The following is an 8,974-nucleotide window of genomic DNA, read 5'->3' on the forward strand; positions in this document are numbered from 1 at the left end:
GAGGGAATGTTTGACATCTCTGGGGCAGATATGGGGCTGAGAGAGGCATGCACGGTTGTGATAAAAAAAAAAAAAAAAAAAAAAAAGCATGGGGTTTGGAGAAAAAAAAATCTGCCATTTCATAGTCATGAAACTATAGACAACGTTCCTAATCTTCCAAAGACTGGTGTCCTTAATATGTAACCTGAACAAAATGATCTCACAGCTCTCAGGATCTATTACTGCTATTTTCATTTTAGGAATCTCATAATGTAAGGAATGACCAACTCTAATAGCAACAATTTGGCAGGTTTGATATGAACAAACATTGAAAAAATTGTCTTTGCAATAAGTCCAATGGTGTATTATTACCAATATTACCATTACTGTAAACATTTTTGGAAGGCTGCTAACATGTGCTAACAATGTTGAAGTCCCCAGCTGGGCATTCAGCAAATGCTTCTTGCTTAGGGGGGAATTCTAAAGGAAGAGGAAAGCAGACCTTCCTTTGAGGTTTGCCTGTCAAGGTGTTAGAGGCTTGAAAAAGTAATGTGGTGAATAGATGCCTCCATTTCAACAGATGATTCACTCAGTTCTAATGCTGAGGGTGAGCAATGCTCTAAAATGCATTATTGGTGAACTGCTGCAAATAAAGAAAAAAAACTATGTGAATTGAAATTTCTGTCTACGCCAAATTAATACAGCTATCCTGCAGTGTATGAAACTGAGGCATTCCTGTAAAGTTGTCTACAAAGCAAGATTAATTTTTCCCCATTGAAATCCATTGTGGCATTGAATGTTTAGCATGTTCCTATGAAGAAAGGAAAGATCCAAAGGGAAACACCTAGAAAAATAACAATTATCCTGGTGAGGATCTTAATTTCTCAACCTACCCAAGTTTCTTTTAAAAATTTGAGCATCTGGCTGGGTGTGGAGGCTTATGCCTGTAATCCCAGCACTTTGGCGGTGGGGGGCAGGATGGGGAGGCGGGTGGATCACGAGGTCAGGAGTTCGAGACCAACCTAGCCAACATGGTGAAACCCTGTCTCTACTAAAAATACAAAAATTAACCAGGTGTGGTGGTGCACGCCTATAGTCCCAGCTACCCAGGAGGCTGAGGCAGACGAATTGCTGGAACCCAGGAGGCAGAGGTTGCAGTGAGCCAAGATGGCACGACTGCACTCTGGCCGGGGTGACAGAGTGAGACTCCATCTCAGAAAAAAAAAAAAAAAAAAAAAAAACAAAGAAAGAAAGAAAAAAATCTGAGCACCCATACAAACCCATGTTTGATAGCAAGTAAATATGTTTCTGGAATTACCCTAGGCCACCTCCAGTTTCTCAGCTGGCCATCTAGGTCTTCCTATGTCCAAACCCTCACTCGGTTGCATACCTCATTTCTCATCATTTACCTGTCTGTTCTTTTCATATATAAATGTAAAAATATATTATTTTTGGCCTTGGCTGAAGAGTTAAATTCGATTTAATTAAGTTCATTAATTCATTTATAGTAGAAGAGAAAGGCCGTTGGGTTGTAGGTAAGCCAAATTCTTCAAATAGGATGGTCCTTAGGCCAGGCGTAGTGGCTCATGCCTGTACTCTCAGCACATTGGGAGGCTGAGGCAGGAGGATCACTTCAGGTTAGGATTTAGAGACCAGCCTGAGCAAGGTAGTGAGACACTCCCCCATCTCTACAAATAAGTTTTAAAAATTAGCTGGGCATGGTGGAACGCATCCTACTTCCAGCTACATGGAAAGTTGAAGCAGGAGGATTGTTTCAGCCCAGGAATTTAAGGTTGCAGTGAGCTATGATCATGCCACTGCACTCTAGCCTGGGTAATAGAGTGAGAAAAAAAAAGGATAGCCCTATGTACTCTGTGGTGCTAGGAGAAGTTGACTTTTCTCTTGTACAACCTAGAGAGCTCCTCCTAATAAGCCCAGTTCCTGGGCAGGGGCAGACTTTATTGCCACCTGCTATGCCTGATTGTTACTGGGACAATATTGGATTTTTTGTTTTCCTTCTTTAATTTTAAAATAGTCGATATTTTCCTTTCACATATGAAATCTGTACTCTTTTCCCCCCCCAAAATTGAATTTCTTACTGCTTTTCTTCTGATTATAAAAGTAATTCATGTTAAAAAAAAATTCAACAATATGAAAAGGGATAAAGTGGAAAGTGAAAAGTTCCCAAAATTCCATTCCCAGAGGTCATAATTATTAGTTTCATATGTTTTTTTCATATCAGATGGGTAATATGCCAATGTTGTAACAAGGTTTGAGGGTAGCATATCTTACACATGTGCGGGATCACCCAATCATCTTGCTCATGAACTACAAAAGGATCTAATATGTATTCTTTCAGATACATATTACACACACACAAATATATATGTGTGTGTATACATATATGTATGTACTCCAAATATACTATGTACACTACATAATATGTACTCTATATGTTAACAAAAATGGGGTCATATTATCTACTCTTTTCTGTGCCTTGCTTTTTTTTTTTTTTTCTGAGATAGAGTCTTGCTCTGTTACTCAGGTGGGAGTGCAGTAGCATGATCTTGGCTCACTGCAATCTCTGCCTCTTGGGTTCAAATGATTCTTGTGCCTCAGCCTCCCAAGTAGCTGGGACTACAGGTGTGTGCCACCACGCCTGGCTAATTTTTGTATTTTTAGTAGCAACAGAGTTTCACCATATTACCCAGGCTGGTCTCAAACTCCTGACCTCAAGTGATCCACTTACCTCTGTCTCCCAAAGTGCTGGGATTACAGGCATTAATCACCGTGCCTGGCTTTTTTTTTTTCCCCCTACAGTTTGTCATATACTTCTTACATACCGATCTGTCTTGTTCTTTATAATTTTCATAATGGTCTCTCAGTATTATTTTGTACCATAACCTCTACCCTCCACTGAAAGGCATGTATGATGTTCTAGGTTTTTCTTAAATACTAAAATACGGCAATAAACATATATGTAGATATATGCCTGTGCATGTTCTGATTATTTCCTTAGGATAAATTCGTGTAAGCAAAATAACTGGGTTAAAGCTTATATACATTTAAAATATTAAAACATAATGCCCAATAGTACACCAGAAAAATCATATCACCTTCCTCTCTTAGCAAGTTTCCTTCAATTACTTTTGTTTTTCATTGTTGCCAATCTGATAGTCCAAAAAAAATTAGTACCTTACATTGTTGTACTAATTTGCATATCTTTGAATATTAGTGAAGATGAGTATCTTTTCAAGTGTTTGTTAGCCATTTGGTTTTCTTCCTCTGCAAATTGTTTGAAATTATATGTCTGTACTACTCAATCTGTTTAATCCTCCCATCCCATATATATGTACATTTGGTTGAGAGTATCAGGGGCAGGTGTGTGATAGGAGCCGGGCCAATAAATTCCCTCTTCTAGGAGTTTGAATTGGAGAATAGGGCACCTCTAGTCTGCTGTATTTAAGCCAGGAAATTATGCAGTGCTGTCTGGGTCAACCATTTTTTATCATGTACATCATAAAGAAAAGAAAGTAGGTCTGCAGAATGAAAAGAAACAGGGATACCTTGGAAGCAGAAAAGATGAGGGCTTGTGGCCTTGATCACACCCTTTCTCTAGGCCTGTGAGAAAGTTCTGTGTCCTTAGGCTAGTTTGATTGGATTTCTGTTAAGATAAGCAGTGTCACAAGTTCTCTGCATAGGAATATTAGGGTGGAGAGGGAGGAAATGGTTTTGAAAGAATATTCCGATCTTTATTTTCCTCCCTCCTGGTTCCTAAGAAGCCCAAAGAGCCCTAAGAAATCTGTGATCCCAAGCTTTGAGGCAAGCCGAAGCAAAAAATTGCACAATGGACCAAATGTGTCATCACTGTACTAGTCCTTCAACTTGTTCTTCTAGGATTCCCCATCTGATCAGTTGCCACTCAGCTCCCTGTCAGCCTGATCTTAGTACTGCAGTGTTACCATAGTATTGGCTCTGTTTATTGAGCACTCACTATGTAATTGCTAAGTGCTTTGCATACATTAATTATTTGACCATAGTGCATACATTATTGCTCAGTTTGACAGAAGAGGAAATGATGGCTTAGGGAGGTTTAGTAAGTTGCCCAAGAACACTCAGCTAGAAAGTGGAGAAGATTTCCAGTTTCTGCTGTCTGATTCTGCTATACCTCCTGCTCCAGGCCAGCTTGGCGACTAGAGCCCAGAACTTAGGGGACATTGGTTTCTAGGGCAGAATTGTGGTCTCCAAGATTATGACTCCAGGCCCCCTCTTACTGCCACCTTCAGATCCTTGTCTGTCTTAGAACAGGAGGTACACTGATAACCTAGCAGCTAGCACATTTCTGGCAGCACAGCCTCGCTGCGCATTTCCAGTGTGAGGTTTATGCCAGGACCCTTTGCTGAATAAGCAAGCTCTGAAGGTTGTGCAGGCTACATCCTGAAGATGGGCTGGTTTTAACAAAGGTATACTCACTCTCCTCTCTACACTGGTCTTCCCTTAGACACAGGCTTCCCATCCCCTCTGTGGTCTATGTCCTCTATAATAATGATAGCCAACACTTACATAAAGTTGGTCATTCAAAGCCCTCTACATATAACCAGCTCATTTAACATCACTGTTTGAGAGGCTAAGGCAGGATGATTGCTTGAGGTTAGAAGTTCGAATGCCACCTGGGCAATGTAGTGTGACCCTTTTTTTTTTTTTAACCAAAAATTAAAAGATTAGCTTGGCATGGTGGCATGTGCCTGTAGTTCCAGTTATTTGGGAGACCGAGATGGGAAGATCACCTGAGCCCAGGAGTTTGAGGCTGCAGTGAGCTATGATTGTGCCACTGCACTCCAGCCTGGATGATATGGATGATAGAGTGAGACTCTGTTTCTGAATAAATAAGTAAATACATAAATGAATAACCATCCCTATCTCAAAGATAAGGAAATGGAAGCATAGACAGGTTAGGTGACATGCTCAAGGTCACACAGCTAGTAAACAGCAGCCAGGATTCCAACCCAAGTATCAGACACTCCTTTGAGTAGTTGATGAAAGCTAAGACTTGCTCCTCAGAAAAATGCACATATTTGTGATTTTGTATGGTGTCAGGGTTTCATCTCAAGGAATCCCCTATTGTAGGTCAAGCACTTTGCATAGGAGGGCTCAGAAAACTTAGATATCCTCAGGGCCCAGGCAGGAATGTTAATGAGTGAACGGGCTAGATGTGAAGAAAGACGGGGCCTGCAGAGTTTTTTCTACCCAAAATTTCCCCCATACTGGACCAAGAAAACTTGTAAGCTGACCTCAATCAAGTATTATACAATCAGTTGGCGCTTCTGTTAGAACACAGCACAGGCCCTTATTTGCTATAGACTCCCAGCAGGTCTGTCTGGTGATCCTAATATTCTGCTGTGTTGAACTGCTCTCCCAGCTCAGGGTGGACCTGCAGTTTATTCCAGGCAGAATCTCCCCATACAAAGTCTAGAGCTGATTCCCACGTGACTTTCACCAAACCTCTGGGTATCCAGGGCCCCAGCTACTCTTCCTTGGGCTTCTGATGGGCTAAGGATGTTCTGAAGGTGCAGTTGTTCAGGTTGCTTGAGGCAAATGGTGTTACTCCTGCAGACAGTCATGAATACGGAGAAGGGATAGCTGGCTCTCAGAGACTCTGGATGTAGGCAATGGCAGTTCCCAGCTCCCAGGTGGCTCCTGGACTCTGGAAGATGGCCCACTGTAGCTGAGATGTGCCTGGTTTCTGTCTTCCTGGTCTCTTCAGCCCAGCCCTCTCTTTTTTGATCCCCTAATCTCCCTCTTGTCTTTGTTCTTCCCTACACCCACTCTCAGGAAGTTAGAAATATTTTTCTAGTCCTGGGAAAGCTGCCCTCTCTCAATACTGCTGCTATTTTTTCTCAGCGGCACTTGCTCCATTTTGTTATTACTGCCTCAAAGCACTTGGCATAATTTGCTTAATAGGTTTAGGCTTTTTGGAAACACAAAAGCTAGAAACCATTTCTGCTTTCCACTTGGTAATGCTCCTCTTCTGAAGCAATGAATCACATGCTTGAATGTGATTCTAGGATTACCTGCTCGAATGGAACAGAGTGGAGGAGAAAAAGAAGGGTGGAAAGATAAGAGAAAAAAGTTACCATTAATTATTAAAAATATTATTCTATCACGTATCCATCTTAAGACTTTTCACACTTTTTTCTTTTCTTTTAAATTATAAAATAGCTTTCTTTGACAAATTATAATTGTATATAATGATGGGGTACACAGTGATGTTATGATATGTGTATATAATGTGGAATGACTGAATTAAGCTAATTAACATCTCTATCACCTTACTTATTTATTTCTCCTAACTGAACCTTTGTACCCAAGACCCCTTGACTTTTTTTTTTTTTTTTTTTTTTTTTGGAGACGGAGTTTCGCTCTCGTTGCCCAGGCTGGAATGCAATGGCACCATCTCAGCTCACTGCAACCTCCGCTTCCCAGGTTCAAGCGGTTCTCCTGCCTCAGCCTCCCAAGTAGCTGGGATTACAGGCATGCACCACCACGCCTGGCTAATTTTGTATTTTCAGTAGAGAAAGGGTTTCTCCATGTTGGTCAGGCTGGTCTCAAACTCCCGACCTCAGGTGATCCGCCTGCCTCGGCCTCCTAAAATGCTGGGATTACAGGCGTGAGCCACTACACCCGGCCTTTTTCTTTTCTTTTGTTTTTTGAGATGGATGTCGCCCAGGCTGGAGTGCAGTGGTGTGATCTTGGCTCACTGCCACCTCCACCTCCCGGGTTCAAGCAATTCTCCTGCCTCAGCCTCCTGAGTAGCTGGGATTACAGGTGCCTGCCACCACGGCTGGCTAATTTTTGTATTTTTAGTAAAGACGGGTTTCACAATCTTGGCCAGGCTGGTCTCGAAATCCTGACCTCAAATGATCCACCTGCCTCGGCCCAAAGTGCTGGGAATACAGGCATGAGCCATCGCGCCTGGCCACATTCTTTTTTTGTATTTATTTATTTATTTATTTATTTGAGACAGAGTCTTGCCCTGTCACTCATGATGGAGTGCAGTGATGTGATCACAGCTCACTCAGCCTCAACATCCCGGGCTCCAATGATCCTCCCACCTCATCCTCCCAAGTAGCTGGGACCACAGGCGTGAGCTACCATGCCGAGCTAATTTTTGTACTTTTGGTAGAAATAGGACTTCGCCATGTTGCCCAGGCTGGTCTTAAATTCCTGGGCTCAAGCTATCCTCCTGCCTTGGCCTCCCAAAGCACTAGCATTATAGGGGTGAGCCACCACACCTGGTCCCCTTTATGTTCTTGACAAACCCAAAACATTTGTTTATGTGGGCTATATTGTATTGATGTTTATTGTTTTAGAAATGAAGATGGATAAATGTTTCAAGTGTTTACTAATTCATTTAAAAATAGCAATAAACCCATGACATGTTAACAAAAATGACTTTAAAAAAACTGTTTTCCAAAACAAATGAACAAACAAAAAATATTTACTGAGAAGAATGGCATCATGTATGTTTCTGCAAGTCTTTTTAATGTCCAGCATAAGAGAAGACAGTTGGATTCACATATGTGGGTCTGTACTCAATGTGTTGTGATATATCACGTCACGTAGCTTCTGGAAAACTCCCCCGTACACTGGTGAGCAAACGAGTGAAAGACACAAATGACTTCTTAGTATTTGGTGAAAATACCTTTACCTAGAGGACCGCCTGAAAGGACCACACTTTGATAACTGATAACTGTTCTTTCAAATCATGATGTATATGCAGTCTAGAGTGCTGGTCCTGGCAGGAAACATACATAGTCATCATCTTAAGGAGACAATACATAGTCAAGGACACTGATTTTAGAAGCAGACACTTCCAGGTTTGAAGCTCATCTCCTCAACTTCCTACAGAGTGGCCTTGGGAAGCCTACTGAACTTTCCTAAATTCCAGATCTCCTACCTAGAAATAGAGAATAGTACTTACCTTACTGAGTTTTTGAAAGATAACGTAGTATTTTCCAAACTTCCTTAGTCATAACATTTGCCAAGTCCAGGTAAGACCTATGCTGTTATCCTTTTGATGTTTTTCTGTTGCTCACTTTTTAAACTTCAATAAACGTTTTAAAAGGAAATTTTACATCACTGTTATAAATGCAACACTACTTGCCCTAAATTGAAAGTGCAATGAAAATTAAAGACCCTGTTGCCTGAGAAAGTGTTAAGCCTAAGGCCTACTCTTCTTTTATAACGAAAGGAAGTAAGTTGATATTAGAAAGTCATTCAAGACCTGCACCAACGGGAGACTCTGCCAGGTGTAATTAGGAGTCAGAGGCTTGAAGAAGGAACAGCTTTCTCAATATGTGATGCAATTCGATTTCTGCCTAGCCCATGTACCACTAAGCCATCAACTACCTGAAGCCATTTCCTGTATCACCCCACACTTAGGAGACAGTGAGATCACGCAAGTAAGCACTTAGCTCAATGCCTGGCACACTGTAAGGACTCTGCCATGTAGCTTTTGTTATGTTTTCTAATTCTTTCTTTTCTTTTCCCACAGAGGTTAAATGAGTCACCTAAGCCTGCAGCTATTAGGTGAACTATGATTATAATGTGTGTCTTATATCCCCTTGTGGGTAAGGGCATGGATTCTAGAACTGGGCTTTGCCACTTTAGTGCTGTGTGACCTTGGGCAAGGGACTCAACCTCTCTATGTCTCAGTTTTCTCATCAGTAAAACAGTGATACAATAGCAGCTAATTTATAAGAGTAAATGAGTTAACACATATAAAGCACTCAGAACAGTACCTGGCACACAGTCAACACTCTGTTTATATTAGCTAATAGTGTTCTTTTCCACCATGCTAGCTTAGATGGTGGTAGTCATTAACAGGCAGCTATACTACTACAGAGAAGTTTTTCTCAAACTATCTGAAGGAACAGCTTTTTTCCCCAATCCATGTTGACCAATAATTTTGTAAATAGAACAAAACTAATTACTA

The 8,974-nt window shown here is 41.2% G+C and overlaps 1 non-coding gene across 1 annotated transcript; it reads right to left on the bottom strand.

Annotated features, from left to right (window-relative positions):
- Positions 1–2,215: 2,215 nt before the first annotated feature.
- Positions 2,216–2,319, bottom strand: LOC119625542 (small nucleolar RNA U13). The gene has a single exon (XR_005241734.1). It is a non-coding gene; the product is annotated as a small nucleolar RNA U13 (small nucleolar RNA).
- Positions 2,320–8,974: the final 6,655 nt, after the last annotated feature.

Source organism: Chlorocebus sabaeus, chromosome 13, assembly GCF_047675955.1.
Source record: "Chlorocebus sabaeus isolate Y175 chromosome 13, mChlSab1.0.hap1, whole genome shotgun sequence".
NCBI lineage: Eukaryota > Metazoa > Chordata > Mammalia > Primates > Cercopithecidae > Chlorocebus > Chlorocebus sabaeus.